At 38.7% G+C, this 18,752-nt stretch overlaps 1 protein-coding gene and 1 long non-coding RNA gene across 2 annotated transcripts in view; both read left to right on the top strand.

Annotated features, from left to right (window-relative positions):
* The window catches only part of GTF2F2 (general transcription factor IIF subunit 2), a 145,190-nt gene that overhangs the window by 24,911 nt on the left and 101,527 nt on the right, over positions 1–18,752 (top strand). The gene's annotated exons all lie outside the window — the stretch shown is intronic.
* Positions 9–17,028, top strand: LOC309615731. The gene is made up of 2 exons (XR_014237028.1): positions 9–3,685; positions 4,372–17,028. It is a non-coding gene; the product is annotated as an uncharacterized lncRNA (long non-coding RNA).

Below are 18,752 nucleotides of genomic sequence, written 5' to 3'. Positions count from 1 at the left end.
AAGTGGGAATAGAATTATTTAAATGCAATTCCTGTACATGTTGTGTAGATTTTCTCTCTCAGCACATACTCTAAGGTCATTACCAGGGCTGTTCCACCTATTGTTCTTTCTACCTCTTATTCATATCATACTACTTCTCTGCTCTAAGTACTTTCCTGTGATTGATGAAATTTTGGCTGTTACTGGAAGGGTTTAATTTCCATTTGGGGCATGAAGAAATAGAACAAAGCAGATGGAAGAGTGTGGTTCATCAAGCTGTCTTCTAGGATGTTGAGGAAACAGTATTATGAGTTTTGCCAAGATAAGGTCAGCCTTGCCTGTTTTGGTAAATTAATATTCAGTAACTATAAGTTGTATTTTAAAAAATACTGCTTAATATTAGGGAATATTAGTCAAAATAAAGGGAATATTCTGGCTCTTGTATGCTTTCTATACTTTTTAATGCATAGGGATTAATTTCTTTTAATTGGTATCAACTTCTAAGAAACTGTGTATAGTTTTTAATTTTGTGTGTTTGCTCTCAGATGTTTTAACAGTTCAGTAAATCAGAGCAGGTGTTTCAGTTTGTGAATTAAATATAAAGGGAACTTTTTTTGTGGCATATGTAAGAGTATATGTTTATTTTCATTGTTTCTTGGTTTTTAACCTTCACTGAATTTAGAATATTACTCGTAAAGCAGCAGGCCACCTCACTTTAACAGAACTAATTTCTCTTACCTGATTCAGAAAGTTTATTGGTTGTATAAAAGAAAAACATCCATAGTTTTGTTGTATTTTCATTAAATATTACAAAGAAAGCTGTGAGATTGAGGACACAGGGAGGGGGAAGGATAAGCTGGGACGAAGTGAGAGAGTGGCATGGACTTATATATACTACCAAATGTAAAATAGATAGCTAGTGGGAAGCAGCCGCATAGCACAGGGAGATCAGCTCAGTGCTTTGTGACCACTTAGAGGGGTGGGATAGGGAGGGTGGGAGGGAGACGCAAGAGGGAGGAGATATGGGGATATATGTATATGTATAGCTGATTCACTTTGTTATAAAGCAGAAACTAACACACCATTGTAAAGCAATTATACTCTGATAAGATGTTACAAAAAAAAGAAAGCTGTAAGAAATTATAATATGTTAAGACCATTATTGTTTAAATAGAGTATACAGTTGATCCTTGAAAAATGGGAAGGTTAAGGGCACCAACCCTCACAGGGTTGAAAATGTGCACGTAATTTACAGTGGGCTCTCTGTATCCAAGGTTCCTCCATATCTGTGGTTCTGTGTGCTCAAATTTAACAACTGTAGATTGTGTAGTACTGTAGTATTTACCATTGAGAAAAATCCACATGTAAGTAGACCTGTGCAGTTCAAACCCATGTTGTTCAGGCGTCACCTGTACTCAGATAAATTTTTTGTGGTGTCTTGGATTGCCAATAGCTGCATAAATTGATGTCAAAAAAATTAGTCTTTTTTTTTCCCCTGGGATGTAAAATTTTAAAAATGGAAAGGTAAAAGATTTGTTTTATTACATTATTCTGTTGCCATAATAATTTGTAGTGTAGTATTATGGGAAGTAGAAAATGTTAAACGTATGCATTTTCTCCTGGAGAAGATTCAACCATTCAACAAATATTTATTGTATGCTACATTGTGCAGGGCATAGGATAGGCACATCCAAGGGATCTGAATTAGTCTTGCAACTGATGGGATTTAATAAGACCTATTGAACCTGTGAGGTTTTCTCTACTTTTGTGGTTGTCCCTGGAGTGGAAGAGGTGTTGGCACCAAGATGATGGAAGGAAGCAGTCTGGAAAAAAGTTTGAGGTAGGGAAACTTGAACTGCCTTGGTAGAAAAAGGTACCCTATTTCAGATTTTTTACCTCTTATCAAGTTGCTAATTTTTCCAAAGCATGATTCATTGCTGGTACGTATACAGAAGACAGTGGTTTAGAAAGCTAAGGTTTGTTATCCTTAAAATTAATCTTTTTGTTTTTAATCTCGTAAATCCTTTAGTTAGCATTGTGATATTTTTGAACATTTTGTATTCACATTTCTGGTTACAGTGTACTCCAAAGTGAACATGGTATTATAAGGATTATCTTGCCAGGAATATGGAAAAAGATCAAGATTGTCATCCTTCTTCTGGAGTTTGTACAATATGTTCTTGCTTTGTAGAACTGTAATACAAGTGCAGGTCTCAGTTGCTATTAGATGGTGCACACTGTAAGGGAGGTCTTTGCTGCCTAATCTCAGTCATTTCTGTTTCATGTCATTGTTCCTTAACTCTCTTTGCACCTTCTTGTGCCTTTAATTTCCTTATTTATGAAATACAGATAATAGTTATTTACATTAGTGTATAAATATGAATATATTTAAAACACTTTGAATAATACTTGGTACATAGTACATGCTCAGTAACTATTAGCTGTTATTACTATTATTAATATTAGATTTTACTTTTAAACTCTCCAGGTTTCAAATATATTTTAAGGTGTGTGCATGCATTTTACCTATATCTGGGTGTATATCACTTGATAAAATTCAACCAGAAGATATTTTTATGTTCAGTGTTTTTGATTGCCTGGAGGACCAAGAAAAAAGCTCTAGAATTGTTAACAGTTCATTTCCTTTTCTGAGCCTTGCGTCATTTGCTATTTCTACTCTTTAAGGTATCAGTTCTACAACTGGGTTCCTTGGCTCTCTAGGAAGTCATAAATAGACAACAGGAGCTCTGTGACTGCTGTGACATGTTTAAAATGCTAGCTAAGTGTGTATATCTGCATGTTTTTCTGCAGGACAGGACCCTAGCTTTCATTGGGGTCTCAGAGGGATCTGGGACCCAAAAAAGCTAAAGAGCCACCACTCTAGTATTAGCTTGGTTTGTCATGAACCTGCCAAAGTGTAAGTAACTGAGTCATTTAACAATGAGCAAGCCATTTATTTTACATTGAAATATACATGGAGGCGGACATTATCCTGAATATTTTTCCATTTTTCTCTCAAGCATAGAACTGTACCTTTTTATTAAAAAAATTGCTTTTCTGGGCTCTTTATTTCTTTTTACTAGTGCCCAGGTCTATAAAACAGAATTTTATGAGAAAAGATTAGACCTTCACTTAAGTTCAGTGTGTTGAGTTTAATTTTAATAGCTTTATTTTCTCAGTTAACATACTTTTGTTGGTTTTTGAGAGACCTCTTTTGAGCCAGTTTTTCTAATGGTTGAATTCTACATATTTGAGTGTCTTTGGCGTGATGGGGTTAGAGGGGCCTGATGGTATGTTTTACAGTGCTTCTCCTTAATTAAAACAATCTGCATTTTATGAGCATTTGATGAACATAATTCATTTGTTTCTAGTTGCGCATTCCTATCTCAGAGAATGGGTTTCATTTTTAAGGGCCATTTGGATTAGCCCTTCTTCCACCTCCAGATTTCTCTGTGAAATCCAGATAATCTATTTTCTCTATTAAATATTTCCATGGGGATCTCTATTAGCTTATCTCTCTACCCTCATCTACATGGAAAAGCCTCATGTGTTTGGCCTTTATTTTTTTTTCCTTGGGTCTTCAGTTTAGTATTTTTATCTACTATTTTCTGGTAACCAGATAACTTGTTTCTTTTGTCCTTTGTACCACTACCTTTGCTCAAACTTATGTTTTCATTTTACAATTGCCAATTCTAGACTAAAAGTTGTTCAACAGATTTTTTTTTAATTTTTTTTTTTTAAACCCCACATTTGTTTATTTATTTATTTTTGGCTGTGTTGGGTCTTCGTTTCTGTGCGAGGGCTTTCTCTAGTTGTGGCGAGCAGGGGCCACTCTTCATCGCGGTGCGCGGGCCTCTCACTATCGCGGCCTCTCTTGCTGGGGAGCACAGGCTCCAGACGCACAGGCTCAGTAGTTGTGGCTCACGGGCCTAGTTGCTCCGCGGCACATGGGATCCTCCCAGACCAGGGCTCGAACCCGTGTCCCCTGCATTAGCAGGCAGACTCTCAACCACTGCGCCACCAGGGAAGCCCCAACAGATTTTTTTTTTTTTTTTTTTTAAAGGAATCTTCAGTGCATAGAGTGCATGTTTTTGGGGTTTTTTTGTTTTTTATTTATTTATTTATTTATTTATGGCTGTGTTGGGTCTTCGTTTCTGCGTGAGGGCTTTCTCTAGTTGTGGCAAGTGGGGGCCACTCTTCATCGCGGTGCACAGGCCTCTCACTGTCACGGCCTCTCTTGTTGCGGAGCACAGTCTCCAGACACGCAGGCTCAGTGATTGTGGCTCACGGGCCCAGTTGCTCTGCGGCATGTGGGATCTTCCCAGACCAGGGCTCGAACCCGTGTCCCCTGCATTGGCAGGCAGATTCTCAACCACTGCGCCACCAGGGAAGCCCCAACAGATATTTTTGATGCTAGGCTCTACGCTGGAATAAGACTAGACTCCTGTCCAGTTGGGCAACTGATATGTGAAAAAATAATTGCTACAGAAAGTGCTCTGTTAGAGTTATGTACAAAAAAGAATATGTACTTTGCCTGAAGGAACTGGGAGAGGCTTCAAAAGTGGAGAAAATATTTGAGCTGGACCTCAAATATATGAATAAATGCACATCAATAGGAGGGAAGAAAGTGAAGATAAAATTTATTTCTCTCACCTTCAAGTATCCTATTCTTCACTTAGCTTTCTGCTACCTGTCATACTCTGTCATCATCTAAAATCCGTTCAATGGTCCTGGTTAGATCAAAGCAAAAAAGCTCAGTTGTGGATTTCATAGTCTAGTTTAGAGATGAAAATCTTTGTACTGGTACAGTGGCAGTGGAAAAGAGGGCTCCTGTTCTAGAGATATTAGAGGAAATTTGACAGCTTTTGGTAATGAATTGACTGGGCAGGGACTGGAAGAGTGAGAAGTCTAGGATGGTTTCCAAGCTTTTTTGACTTGAAAATCTGGTTGAAGGGTGAGACCATTACTGAGTTAGAAAGTATTGGAAGAAATGGGCAGGCTTAGAGCTGACAGAGACAGGGTGACTTTTTTGCTCTAAGTTTTCATTATCTTTTTTTTTTTTTAATTATTTTATTTATTTACTTTTGGCTGCGTTGGGTCTTCGTTGCTGCATGCGGGCTTTCTCTAGTTGCGGCGAGCAGGGGCTACTCTTCGTCGCGGTGCGTGGTCTTCTCATTGCAGTGGCTTCTCGTTGTGGAGCACGGGCTCTAGGCGCGCGGGCTTCAGTAGTTGTGGCTTGCAGACTCAGTAGTTGTGGCACACGGGCTTCGTTGCTCCGCGGCATGTGGGATCTTCCCGGACCAGGGCTCGAACCCGTGTCCCCTGCATTGGCAGGCGGATTCTTAACCACTGCGCCACCAGGGAAGCCCCAGTTTTCATTATCTTTGACCCCTTTTTAGCAGCTCGTTAATTCAAAAAATTGGTATTTGTACCTAGTTTTTGCAAGCCCTCTTTTACTTAGGCCTGCGATACTTCAGTGAGCAAAATCTCAGCTTTCATGGTGCTTACATTTTAGTAAGAGGAGACAGCAACAAATAGTAAACATAATAAGTAAATTATATTGCAGCCTAGAAGGTGGTAAGTTCTCTGGGAAAAAAGCAGGTAGTGGGATCAGGAGTACTAGGTTGAGGGTGGGGCTTGAAATTTTAAATAGTGTGGTCAGATGTGGGCTCATTGAGAAGGTGGGATTTGAACTAAATCTTGAAAGAGGCAAAGGATAACCTTGTGGAGTTAGTTATCCAGCTAGGAGTTTTCAAGGCAGAGGGAACACATTTGCCCTAAGGTGGGAGCAAGCCTGGAATGTTCTAGGAGAAGCATGGAGGTCAGTGTGGGCAGAATTGACAGGCAGGGGAAAGAGGCCATTAGGCTGGAGAGGAAGGAGGTTGGCGGTGGCAGATCATGAAGGGATTTGTGAACCATTATAAGGGTTTTGGATTTTACTGAGTGAAATGGGGAGCCACTGGGGGGTTTTGAGCAGTGTAGTGATATACTCTGACTTACATTTTGAAGGCCCTCTCTGGCCAGTTGAGAAGAGACCATGAGGACAAGGGTAGAAGCTAGAGGCTATTGCAGTAATCCGGGGAGAGATGACAGAGACTTGGACCAGCGTGGCAGCAGTGACAAAGGTCTAGTTTCTCATCTGATGTTCATCCCATCTTTAGTTGTCTTAACAGACAATCCACTTGGATGTCTTATCACCTGAAACTCAGAAGATACGAAATCAAATTGACTTCTGCATTCCTTTATTCTCTATGTATCCATATTTGTGTCAGTGATAACATCATTCTTCTGTTCTCTTGGCCATGATAGTTCTTAGCCTCCTCTAACTCTCATTCAGTCTGTTGCCCACTTGGTCATTCCTATAGTAGACATTACACATACACATTTCTCGATACCACTTAATCCAAAATCCTCTGAAAACTTCACCCGTCCTCTCTACCCTCTTCTAGTCCAATCTGCTGGAATCCCTTCTCTCTCACAGTAGCTTCCTGACACTGCTGCCTCTCCTTTTCCCCTTGTTTTCCTCTGCCAGGGATTTGTTTGCCTTTTACAGTCATAACCATTCTGCCCTTATGGCTGTAGCCTTTGTTGATTCTTCCTTCATCTGGACTTGTGTGGCAGTAAGGTTTGTATTACTCATTTTGTCCCGGAATTAAACCTTATGGGCAGGGGACTGTGGCTCATGCTTATCTCCAGAGTGTCTAGTGTAGGACTGAGCACATAGCACATGGGCTTGTTAAAGCAAATATGTGTTGAAATAGTTTGTTTTCCTTTATTCTCTCCTAAGAATTACTAATACTCTAAAGGTACTCTTTAGCATGTTTTTAAGTGAGATGGCTTGTTAGTGACAAAAGGATAGATTTTCTTCCTTCAAAGTTAAGTCTTTTTCTTAGGACACTTGAGGTTCAAAATTGAATATTAAATTCCTTTGTTCCCTACTTTATTTCTTGCTCATTATATTTTTATTTTGGCACAGATGATTCTTTTACTTTCTCTTTGTTAATCAGATTAGTTCAGTGCTGTGTGATGTGACACTTGGTTAACCACTGGGCACATTATAATAATATTTGGTGCATTTCCCCTGTTTGTTGAGAGTCAGTTGGTTTGAATTAAGCTTTATGTGTATCTGTGTGTGCTTTATAGCTTTCAAACTACAGCTGTTTTCTTTTTTGAATTTTTTTCTTATCACTGCTTTTACATGAATTATACTGTTGCATAAATTATCACAATCTGCATATTACTAGTTGCCATTGCAGTGGGACTCTGAGATTTTTTTTTATTGAAGTATAGTTGATTTACAATGTTGTGCTAATTTCTGCTGTACAGCAAAGTGATTCAGTTATACATATATATACATTCCTTTTAAAATTCTTTTCCATTATGGTTTATCACAGGATATTGAATATCCCTGTGCTATACAGTAGGACCTTGTTGTTTATCAATTCTATATATAATGATTTGCATCTGCTAACCCCAAACTCCCAATACGTCTTTCCCTCACCCCCTTTCCCTTTTGGTAATCATAAATTTATTTTCTATGTCTCTGAGTCTCTTTCTGTTTTGTAAATAAGTTCATTTGTATCATATTTTTAGATTCCACATATAAGTGATATCATATGATATTTGTCTTTCTCTGACCAACTTCACTTACTGTGATAATCTCTAAGTCCATCCATGTTGCTGCAAATGGCATTATTTCATTCTTTTTTATGGTGAGTAGTATTCCATTGTATATAAGTACCACGTCATCTTTATCCATTCATCTGTTGATGGACATTTAGGTTGTCTCCATGTCTTAGCTATTGTGAATAGTGCTTTTGTGAACATAGGGTTGCATGTATCTTTGAATTATAGTTGGACTATATTCTTGATTACATTTGCTGTGACACAGAGTGCCTCATTTTATATTCTCATAACTATTTGGTTTAGAAAAATTGAAGGAACTTTTTACTAAGGTTTATGTCTTTCTTGTCATTAAGCAGTGATAGCTAAACAGAAATGGGTAACCTATTGAGCACTTATTTTGTTCACTATGTTAAGCACTTTACAGGAATTATTTATTTCACACAACAAGCCTATGAGGTAGGCACTATTGTTATTTTATTGATGAGAGAAATGGGGTTTACATAGGATATAATTTGAACAACATACAGCTTGTAGACCTGTGCCCTTAATATCATTCTAGTGGTTTTCAGAGTGTAGGTGCAAAATCAATTTTGTGAGTAATTGGCAGCATTAAAAAAAAAGAAAGCGAGAAATGGAATGGAAAAAAATTAACTTTTTATTTTGGAACATGTCAAACATACACTGAAGTAGAATAATATAATAAACCCTGTGTACTGTCCCCACCCAGCTTTTTTAACGTGCTGTCAGTGATAAAGAACATATTACTTTTGTAAAAACGTATTTTGCTTTTTTCATATATATTTGCACCCCTCATTGCCCTGCTGCATTTTGTCTCCTAAGCCTCTGTAAGGCCTATCACTGTGATTTTATCAAAATGATATATAGCTTCACTTATTCTAAACCTCACTTCCTTCATAAATTCCCTACTGGGTTTGCCCTGCAGAAACAAAAATAATCTGTCTGATCATTGTCTGTCTGCAGATTATCAATATGTTTTTAACCTGCCTCTTTCCAGATGTGTATTTGTGTTTATGTATTATCTAGTGCCGTGGTTTCCACCTGGGGGCTGCTTTGGCAGCATCCAGAGATGTTTTTGACTGTCACACTGGCTGCATGTTCCTGGCATCTGGTGATTGGGGATGCCACCAAACATCCTGCTGTGCACAGGGACAGCCCCTTGCAGCACAGAATTACCCAGCCCAAATGTCAGTAGTGCCAAGGATAAGAAGCCCTTGTCTAGTGTAAGAGAAGCTGTTATTTTTAGTGGACAAGCTATTTGGTATAACTACGGATCAGATTAAAGTTATAAAATAAAAATGCCTTTTTTTTTTTTTTTTTTGACGGACCCAACAGGAGTGACCAGAACCTGTTCACCTCCCCAGTAGTTGGTTTTTGTTCTTCTCCTCCTGTTCTTCCCCTTCCCCTCCTCCTTCTGCCTTTTTTCTTCCTTTTGTTGTATCAGAAGAAATTTCTGTGCTTTTAGGAGACTGCTCTTGAGACAGCTTAACTTTTGGTTGGAGCATTTAATCCGTTTACATTTAAGGTAATTAGCGATATATATGTTCCTATTGCAATTTTCTTAATTGTTTTGGGTTTGTTTTTGTAGGTCTTTTTTCTTCCCTTACTCTTTTGTTCTCACCTCTTGTGTTTCCCACCTACAGAAGTCCCTTTAGCATTTGTTGTAAAGCTGGTTTGATGGTGCTGAATTGTCTTAGCTTTTGCTTGACTGTAAAGCTTTTGATTTCTCTGTCAAATCTGAATGAGAGCCTTGCTGGGTAGAGTATTAAAGTGATGAAAGGTTTTTCCCTTTCATCACTTTAAATATATCATGCTACTCCCTTCTGGCCTGCAGCTTAACTTTTCATTGTGGAAAAAATTTTAAGCATATACAAAAGTAGAGAAATAGTATAGTGAAACTCCATGTGCCTGTCATCCAACTTCAGAGGATCAACATTTGGTCAGTCTTGCTTCAGCTATACCCCAGCCACTGCCCTTTGTACCTCACAAGGTTATTTTATCTCACACAGCATATCATTCCATCTTTAAATTCTTAGTACATGTCTCCATAAGGATTCCTTTTTAAAAAATACATAACCACAGTACCATTATGGTACCTAAAAAAATGAACCTAAAAAAATGAACATTAATTCCAAAATATCATCATAGATGTAGTCAGTGGAAACTATTTAATGCTCAGACTCCAGTGTTTCTTGATTTTTTTTCCTCTTTACGTTCTATTTTCTGATTTATGGTTCAACTTTATCTGAAATCACAGTGGTTTGCAATTTAACAGCTTACAATGTCCACTTACGAAGGCACCACTGGAGAAAATACAATTCATCAAGTCATTTGTATTACTGTGAAGGCATGAAGCAATCTTTCTGCAGAACTGTTTCAGGAATTTGGCTGGCAAAGAAGTGACAGAATAGGAAATCATTTTTAGAGCTGTACCAAGGCACTGATGTCAAATCTGTAACACTGTTGGAGAGGGAAATACTTAAACTGTGTTTACCGAATGTCATGGATTATTTTCAGATTGCATAAAGTTAAAGTTAACAAATAGATACATTTAGAAAGAAGAAAATCTTGTCAGCGCAATATGACTAAACTCTAAAGGCATAGAGCACTTTTAAAATAAAAGTTAACAATAAAATAGAAGCTGTGTAAGAATTTATATGATGAATGGACTAAAAAATGTTATTTAATTCAATATAGTTACTATGAGTAGGGAATGTACTAGTATATCTCAATATAAACAATAGGGACATATACGATTTGTGTACAGACCTCAATTTAGAATATCAGTTTTTTGGAAAATTTAAGAAATTGATCAAGAAGACTAGAGAAACCGATCTCATCTAAGTTGAGTTTAAGTTTAAAATAAACCTCTTGAAAGGTAGGTCAATTATATGTCTTTAATGCACAATGACTTAATAAACATTTTTAAGTTCTTAAATAAAACCTTATTCTTACATGTTCTTACCAACTGTTAGACATAGACAGCTGTGGCCTGGCCAGAGGTGAAACATTGATGGAGAGCCAGCGTACTCTGAAAGACTGTGTTTGAAAAGAAATTCACCTGAAGTCTGTTTTTTAGTTTATTGTAAGAACCATGTGTATGTGTATCAGTCCTCAGTTTCTTGCTTATATTGTATCATTAGCTATTCCAAAAGAAGAAGGGGGAAAACTCTACAGACATACTGTTTTTACATTTTTTTCTCTTCTCTAAAAGAGCCTTTCTGGAGAATATTTTATGGTTGGAAGTTGTGGCCCTCTCTGCTCATAGAGAAAAAAAACACACCACCCAGGGTTGTTTACAGCTTTGGTTTCTTTTATATAACTATGCAGAACTTAATAACTATGAGGATTTGGCAGATTTTTTCTTTGTAACTTGTTATGTATCATAGCTAAACAATTTCTTGAGAAGAGCACCTCTACTGTTTAGCAAAGGGAAAGGTGTATTGATTTAGAGCAGTTCTCAGTCGTTTTTCTGCATCTTCTAGGTGAAGGGTGATGTTTCTTACATTCCCAAGTTAGGGACAGATTTCCCTGGTTTAGGAACTGTGACCTACATGCCCCAGATGCTCTCAGTGCCCTCCCAGAGTCCCTCAGCCCTTGCCGTTTCTGTGCACACTGGCCAACTTCTAAATCCCAGTATCTATATCTCTGCCTGAGAGCTTTCTCTGTTGCCAGCTCCTCTGCTGGCCTGGAGGGCGGGTCAGAAATGTCAGGGTATTAACCCTCACTCTGGGAGCGGCCCTCAACCAATATCTGACAGGAGTTGGTGGGTAAATACCCAGCTCCCTTAACCCTCAGGTGGGGTGACCCGGGGCACGCGTCCTGCACTGTCTTGCAGAGTTCTGCAGCAGAACAACTGCTGCAGTTGTCCACAGTGGCATGCAACTGGTACCTGTTTCCTAGACTCAGCTCTTTATTGACTTCTTTCTTCTTCCTGTCTCTTTTCCCCAATCCTCTTCCAGTGTTTCCTGGGATCACCTTACAAATAAAACTACCTGAACTTTAAAACCTTGTCTCAGTCAGCTTCTGGAGGAAAACAAACCAAGATAGAGATAGTAAACTATCGCTCTACCTTTATTCAGAAAGTGAAAATGATGTCTTTATAGGGATAACCTTGGCACCCCTTTTTGTTGGCCGTGCCATGTGGCTTGCGGGATATTAGTTCCTCGACCAGGGATTGAACCCACGCCCTCGGCAGTGAAAGCGCAGACTCCGAACCACTGGACCGCCAGGGAATTCCCTGGCACACACCCCATTTTTAAAAACTCCTGGACCAAATGTGGTATTATAATCCTTATTAAATTAATGTCATACTTCACAGCTGACTGTATGTACTTATACTAGTATTTCTGTGAGAGTTCTGATGTGTTCTTTGCTCCTCAGCCTTCTCTCTTGGAGGGTCCGTGCGTCCAAGAGATTTTGAACCCTACTGTGTTTCCTGGGGATACCACACGTAAAGCAGACTTTCATAGACCCAAATATCCTGAGACTGAGGTTCAGGAAGATTTTAAATAGGAAGTCGAAAAAAAAAAAAAAAAAAAAAGAAGTCGAGATGTAATTTTAGGACACACCAGTTTTTTTCATCGCTGTGTCACCGCCTCAAATCACTCTCTGATTCTGCTCCTGTCCCCGTCAACTGCCTGTTCCCGATCTGACGGACCACTGTCTTCCGCGCCTGCCTCTGCTCCCACCGGGATGACTGAGTGCGCTGCTCTTGCCTTCACTGGGCTTTTACCACCATCTCCCCTCAGTCCCCCAGGGTAATCCTGTCTTTTTTCATCCCTGCCCTTCTCTTCATCTGTTCTTCTCCAATTCCTCCATGAACTGTGGTTATGATTCCAATAAAGTTCTCTTAGAGACTGCCTCTGACCTTTTTTGGATTTCAGCATCTAGTTTTTCATTTATGCAGTTTCTCTGTATTCTCCAGCTTTTTGAAATAACTACTTCAAAACCATAGAACTTTTCCATTAGAATATAATTTACTTGGGAAGACAGTTGCAAGGGGAAAATAATACACGGTACCTCATTAGCTGAAAAAACTATCACTTGTTGGAAACAATTTCATTTCAAGACTATAAAATTCATGAAAAGTAATTCAAATAAATTAACTGCATCACTGCTTTAACTGACATTCACTTTCCACAAAAGCCTTTACTTGCTGTGAAGTCTTGTCGGAAAAAAATATTAAAAGATGTTAAGTGGGAGAAAGAAAAACTAATTGGAGCCTATGTGATAAGTTTAGCAGACTGTGTGTCTCACAAAGATAACCACAGTCTCTTCCTGTTAAAAAAAAGAAGAAAAGATAGATAGATAGATAGATAGATAGATAGATAGATAGATAGATAGATAGATAAAATGATGGAACCATGACTCTGGTTGGTTTCTTTTTAACATGTTAGTCCTTAAGAAGTTTAATGTTTCTGATATTGCAATATTTCTAAACAATACTGGTTGTGTCCAATAAGACTTATGCTTGAAAGATAAAAAACCATCTATATCAGGAAGGAAACAAAGTTACTCAAGATATGTAAGCGATTAGTATGGAAAATTCAGTTTTGAATCCATGAATTCAGAAAGCACAGCTACCAGTGTTTTCTATTTTGATCTGAGTGGCGGTTACATGAATGTATTCACTTTGTGAAAAGTCATCAAAGCTGGAAACTTATGATTTGTATGCTTTTATTAAACATAGGTTATATTTCAGTACAAATTTTATTAACAAAGAAAGCAAAGCACAAGGAGAAAACACATTTTTCAAAAAATCCAGCAACCACATCTTTTAGTTTGTTCAGAAATTTTTAATCACAGGTATTAAATCACACTGTATTAGTTTGCTAGGGCTGCCGTAACAAAATATCACAGACTGAGTGGCTTACACAACAAGTTTATGTTCTCACAGTTCTGGAGGCTAGAAGTCCAAGATTGAGGTGCTGGCAGGTTTGATTTCTTCTGAGGCCTCTCTCCTTGGCGTGCAGGTGGCTGCCACCTTGCTGCCTCTTCACGTGGTCATCCCTCTGTGAACATGCACCACTGGTGTGTCTCTTTATGACCAAAGGACACCAGTCGTGTGGCATTATGGCCCACCCTAACTGTGGAGTACAGTAACTGTAGAGTTACAGTTTACTATTTTTGTCTTGATTGGATTTCTCCAGAAGTTCACCCTGTGGGTTACGATATTATGACATTTGATCGGGAACCTGAGAATGACTCTGCAGCACAAGATTATGTCTGTCCCATAGTTTATGCATCGTTGGAGAATAGTATATACTTCAACCAATGGAATCATATTGGCTGAATTTATAGAATTAGGAGTGCTACTTAAATGGTAATCTTCTCACATTATTAGTGGAGAGGGAGACGCCTTATGAACCAGACCATTTCTGAATAGGGGTTGTGTGTGCACGCGTGTGTGGGGTTGTGGTGGTATTGGGATATTGGTTGGAAGAGACCTTATTTTACCAATAAAGGTATTGTAATTCTGACATTCAAGGATGGTGGCTTTGCTTCACAGTTAAAAGGAGAGTATAGGACTTTCCTGGTGGTACAGTGGTTAAGAGTCCACCTGCCAATGCAGGGGGCACGGGTTCGAGCCCTCGTCCGGGAAGATCCCACATGCCGCGGAGCAGCTGAGCCCGTGCGCCACAACTGCTGAGCCTGCGCTCTAGAGCCCGCGAGCCACAACTACTGAGCCCGTGTGCCACAGCTACTGAAGCCCGCACGCCAAGAGCCCGTGCTCGGCAACAAGAGAAACAACCACAATGAGAGGCCCCCACACTGCAACGAAGAGTGGCCCCTGCTCGCTGCAACTAAAGAAAGCCCGCGCGCAGCAACGAAGACCCAAAACAGCCAAAAATAAAAATAAATAAATTAATTAATTAAAAATGAATAAATAAAGTATACAATTCGATTTTTTAAAAAAAGAGTATATTGGAAGAATAAAAAGTCATAGACTGAAGGTAGAGTTTTAGTACTAGGCCAAAGATGTTTTAGGACAAGACATTCAAAGATACTGATTCATTATTAGAGTAAAATAGGGGCCAGCAAACTCTGGCCTGTTGAAACTATCTCCCAGCCATAATATCTTTAATTTGGAAAACATGGCTCTCATGGTCCTTTTTTTTTTTTTTTTTTTTCTGAGTTAAATTTCAAAGGTAGAAGAGGAAGTGCTTAAAGATTATCAGGTTCAGCAAGGAACTCACGAACATAACTCACAAATTTGTGTGTGTTATGGCTACTAAAATAGTGCTGGTGTAAGAAACTGAGTCCAGCCTTCAGGTGTATTTTATTTGGCTAGCTTTTTGTTCTGTTTTTAGTGAATACTGAGATTTTTAGACAGGACATTTCTTCTCCAGAGGGCCAGGATAGTAACCATTATTCCTTATTAACTACTCAGTTGTTTTACGTAACTCTTTTACCTGCCCCAATTTGAGACTGCCTAATTTTAGTCCAGTCTCTCTCTTTTTTTTTTTTTAGTCTTTTTTTGAGGTAGCAAAATTGTTTTGAATGCCTTTGAGAAAGGCCAGTTTTCTTATTCTGTATCCATGTCCTTCCTGCCACTGAAAGAATAGGAAAGAAGTGAAGAGATGAGTAAAAAGCCAAGTTGTATCTCTGTGGACACAGGACAGAATGATAACGTGCTCTGTAGTTTTTGCTTTAGGAGTCCAGACAAAACTTTGAAAGAAACAGGTTTAAGTGATTTGGGGGGTCCTGGCTGACTATTCATTTTGTACCTCTGAGGCAAATAATAAACACTATAAATTTTCCTTTATATCTGAGGTTAGGGGATATTAAACTTTATTTATTTATTTAATTTATTTATTTTGGTTGCCCTGGGTCTTAGTTGTGGCATGTGAACTCTTAGTTGCGGCATGCATGTGGGATCTAGTTCCCTGACCAGGGATCGAACCCAGACCCCCTGCATTGGGAGCACGGAGTCTTAACCACTGCGCCACCAGAGAAGTCCCTAGGGGAAATTAAAAGAAAAGATTCCTGGAGTGGGAATCTTAATATTCCTGAAGGTTGTCAGATCCATCTTAGGGATGGAATCGTTTAGTTTATTTGGTTAGGGAATTAAGAAATTCGACAGTAGAGACTAACAGGGTGTTTATATTTCCCAACTATAATTTAGGATGAAAAGCACTGTGATTCACTGTCTAAAAGATAAGTACAGCCTATAAAAACCCATCATTTGTACAGTGCTTTTACAAAATACTTCTGCAGTACTATCCCATGACCCTCAAGAATTCTGACAGGAAAAATAAGTAACTCAAGGTGGGTTAAGGAGATACAATTTGACCACCTACTATGAGATCGTTATACCAAAGCCCTGAGATCGAAATGTTTTGGAAAGACACACAGTTCTTGTCCTCAAAGAGTTCGCTACTGAAATGGGGGGTGGTAGGGGAGGCGGTTTACTGGGAGCAAGGGAGAAGACGCAGCAGATTATCCTGGATGAGTGAGAGAAGCTTCGCTGAGAACCTAGCTTGAGTTAAGACCTGAAGTATTAGTTGGGGTTCTACTTGAGCAAGCAAAGCATGCCTGTTGCCTTCGGGAACAGCATGTGCAGAGGTGCGAGAGCAGGATGGGTTTGGAACTTTGCGAGTGTAAAGGAAGAGGCGTGGAGTGAGGAGACTTGGGACCAGATGTGCATTCACATCAGAGAGTGAGTCGAGCTCTGATGATGACTGCTTTCCCCTACTTTGCTAAACGGAAATGGTAGCTGCTGGAAGTGTGTGCATCTTGGTGAAAATGCTTTGGGAGCGTTAAAGATTGGTTGCATCCTCACGGTCCAGGAGGTAGGGAGGGGCTGTGGTGCAGAGCATCTCAGACTGAGCGGTGCTACTAGAATAAAGGTTTGAAGAAAGGAGGGGAAAACAGACGTGATATTTAATGCCTGGAATTTGTCAGACATGTAATTCCAAAGGGGCTCATTCTTTTGGGGGCTACCATTTTCTCATGAGAGACTCAGTATCATTTTGAAGTTAATTGTCATGCAGCTATAAATACTTTATATGCATTTCTATTTCATCTTCTTATTGCTCATACTGAAGAATGAGGAACGTTTTGATCATTTGGGGGTATAGTGTTTTTCAAAAGACAACTATTATCTTTCTTTAAGTGCCTCTTTCACCAATGGTGACTGTTTTTCAGTATTATCTCTCATTACTTTTATTCAGACAATGCACAGTACTTCTCATACTGTAGCACTTGAATATTTGTCATTCTAAAATTTAATTTGCTTTGAATACTTTTGTGAAGGATTTCACATTTTATGATCAGTTGTTTCGTGCCGTTACCCTTCAGTGAAAAGAATTAGCTTTGCTAGTGTTTATAATTCTGTTTAAGATCCTTTTCAGTTATGTTAATCATTAGCCCTTATTTGGAGCCAGTTTTTATTTATTTATTTATTTATTTATTTATTAAAAATGTATATATTTATTTATTTATGGCTGCTCTGGGTCTTAGCTGCGACATGCGGGGATCTTTTAGTTGTGGCATTCAGGACCTTTTTTAGTTGCGGCATGAGAACTCTTAGTTGTGGCATGCGGGATCTAGTTCCCTGACCAGGAATGGAACCCAGGACCCCTGTGTTGGGAGCATGGAGTCTTAGCCACTGGACCACCAGGGAAGTTCCTGGAGCGTTTTTAGTTGTCTTGGTTGATATATTGTCTAATTGACTATGCAAATCGTTAGGTGGGTATAGTGATGTTTTATAAATAGTAAGAAACACATTGAATCTGCTTTAGATCTAATCAGATGATACATATTTGATATAAGTTGGTAAGAATTTCCATTTTAAAACACTCTGCCTTATTGTGGAGGATACTATAGTGCTGTCTAAGCTGTTTACGAAATCAGATTTATTTGAAAACCATTTGTACCATTTCTGCAGAACCATAGATATCATTGTAAAACTGATTTTATAATTTTATTTATTTATTTATTTATTTATTTATTTATTTATTGGCTGCATTGGGTCTTCGTTGCTGCGCGCGGGCTTTCTCTAGTTGAGGTGAGCGGGGGCTAGACTTCGTTGAGTTGCACGGGCTTCTCATTGCAGTGGCTTCTCTTGTTGCAGAGCATGGGCTCTAGGCACGCAGTAGTCGCAATGTGTGGGCTCAGTAGTTGTGGCGCACGGGCTTAGTTGCTCTGTGGCATGTGGGATCTTCCTGGACCAGGGGTCGAACCTGTGTCCCCTGCATTGGCAGGCGGATTCTTAACCACTCCGCCACCAGGGAAGTCCCTGTAATATTTTAAGTAATTCTTTGGAAGTTTGGTGCTTAAGGTTATACTTTTAATTTTATTTATTTATTTTTCTGAGATGATTAATGTATTATCATCATAAGAGTCTATCTCAAAACCTCCAGAGCTAACCATGGGGTAATTGGATATCTGTCAGTACCAGGTAGAGGGTGGAGCAAAAGCGAAAAATGTGCACCTTAATTGTATCCTCTACTGCTTCCTTTGATCTTCCCTTCTCTCCCAAGGTGTGTGGTCCAACTAAGTCTGCATTAAGTGACTTGGGGACTGTTTATCCAGCATTCTTACTAGTAATGGAATTGGACAGAGCTGATGTCCAAAAACAAATAGCTGGTGAAGTAAATTATGACATGTTATATTAGAATATAATATAATTATTGATTTATTTTTAGAAAAATAATTTTTAATGGAAAATTTCAAACATAGTAGAGAGAGTAATAAATGAGTCTCAATATGCTTATTTCTTAGCTTCAAAAATTTACAACAGCCAGTCCTGTTACATTTTTTATCTCCCTTTCCTACCTCCCTTATCCACTGCTAGATTACTTCAAAGCAAATTCCAGGTTTATCACCTTTTCTGTGCATATGTTAGTTTGGTCCTTAGATCCTACTCCTTCTTTAAGGATTGCTCTTATCCCTCCTATTTAAAATAAAATAAAATAGTAAATAGCTCCAAAATGAAAACTTGTCTGTTTTCTGCTTAAACATTGCATTGAATTTCTGAATTTTTCATAATTCCCTATTTCGTCTATAAGTAAACGTGATGTCATTTAGTGGTCTTGTAAATGAAAAAGTATTTGCATTAGATTGCCTTTTTAAATAGAACAGCTTTATTGATATATAATTCACTTAGTAACAATTTACCCACT

The sequence above is a fragment of the Balaenoptera borealis genome (assembly GCF_965194805.1).
Source record: "Balaenoptera borealis genome assembly, chromosome: 18".
Taxonomy (NCBI): Eukaryota; Metazoa; Chordata; class Mammalia; order Artiodactyla; family Balaenopteridae; genus Balaenoptera; species Balaenoptera borealis.
This window is presented reverse-complemented; position numbering and strand designations above follow the sequence as displayed.